This window comes from Propithecus coquereli, unplaced genomic scaffold (assembly GCF_000956105.1).
Source record: "Propithecus coquereli isolate 6110/MARCELLA unplaced genomic scaffold, Pcoq_1.0 Scaffold133, whole genome shotgun sequence".
NCBI classification, from domain to species: Eukaryota; Metazoa; Chordata; class Mammalia; order Primates; family Indriidae; genus Propithecus; species Propithecus coquereli.
This window is the reverse complement of record NW_012137525.1, coordinates 1,146,233-1,148,049: the sequence shown is the minus strand read 5'-3', so window position 1 is coordinate 1,148,049 and position 1,817 is coordinate 1,146,233.

The window sequence follows — 1,817 nt, the reverse complement described above, 5'->3', positions numbered from 1 at the left end:
AAATTTGCTAACTCATTTATGGTTCCTAGATAATTATTATGCCAAATAAAAAGTGACTTTTTCAAATGAAAGAGGAAAAATTTCCTCAGTACTGTTATGGTTGTGAAGAACTGGGGTGTTTTTAACATTTTTGGAAAGGATGAGACAAGTCTGTGTTCTCAAACATTGAAAACTGAGGGACTTGCCAATTGAAGTGGGTTTGATTGATCTACCTAAGACAAAAAAAAACGTTTTCTGACAAAGTGTTAATAAACTCTCTCCAACACATGTAGGCTCCTTTTAAGATCTCACCGTATGTTTTTGAAGTAATGAAATTTACAGGGAACTATTAGAAGGTTCTAATTGAATTTCACAGAAATAGCCTTGGAATGACCCAAAATGGAGGAAAAATAATACAGCCCACAAAACCCCACACCATGGAGCAACCCTGCAGAATCATTGATTAAGGACATGAAGTGGAAAAGAGAGGCCCGACTCTCAAATAATTAGCCTTGGTTAATGAAGACTTTTAAGATATGGCAGGTTGATGTTGATAACTTCTGTGGGACATAGGGAGATAATGAAAAAGATTGACAGCTATAAAAGAGAGGTGTTTATTAAAACTCCTTTTAAATAGCCATGGGATATAATAAAAAGCCATCTTTAAAGGAACTTATTAAAATAAAACCTAGATGGAATTGATAATTTCACCACCTGCAGCTTCCACAGAACTTTCTTGGCTTTTGTGAGAGCTTTTACATACTTCATGGAAATCTTAACATATGTTATCTAGATTTTGTGTTCTCCATGTTGGTGAATCATGTTAAACAGGGTTTACAACCAATACTAACAGAAAGGTTTCCATATTTAAGCAAACAATGATGCATATAAAACATTTTCCTTCCCAAGATGGCTAATGCTAAAAAGTAGATATATAAGCACCTCTTGTATATTCCTGGATAGAGCTGGAACGCATTCTACTAAGCGAGGTATCCCAAGAACGGAAAGACAAGCACCACATGTACTCACCATCAGATTGGCATTAACTGATCAACACATAAGTGCACATATAAGAATAACATCTATTGGATGTTGGGCAGGTGGGAGGGGGGAGGAGGGGACGGGTATTTTCATACACAAAGAGTGCAATGCGCACCATCCGAAGGATGGACATATTTGAAACTCGGACTTTGGTGGGGGGGGCAAGGGCAACATACGTAACCTAAACATCTGTACCCCCATAATATGCTGAAATAAAAAAAAACGTAGATATATAAACACCTTATCCTACAGGTAATGAAGTAATCTTACCTGTGAGTTTATTAGTTTATAGAAAGCTTTGCATTCATTTTCTCATGATCTTCACAATACTTCACTGGTGTATGGAGAGCAGGTAATGGGATTCTTAATTTTAATATGGACAAAGTGAGTCTAAGGGGTGAAGAAACTTACACAAGGTCACAAAAGTTTATACAAGGTTACACTATATTTAACAGGGAGAGTGGGAATATAAACTTAATAGTTTAACTATAAGGTCAATAAATATTTCTATTACCTTAAAGGAGCATCAGGAGGGTCAGATGAAATAATGTACACAGCTCTTAGGCCAGGTCTCATCACAAGCTAAGTGGACGACGGTACTTGTTAGCTGTTATTATCACTCCTATTGTTATTTGACACTGACTCTCTGCATATGAAAAACACTATTTGACACTACACATTGAACTGGTAAGTTGCGGTATAATAAGGCCCTCTATAGCTGATATAACACTAACAGCATTTTGAGTTCCTCAGCAAAGAAATTTGATGGCTAATCAGCTCCCCTTCTTTCTGTGACA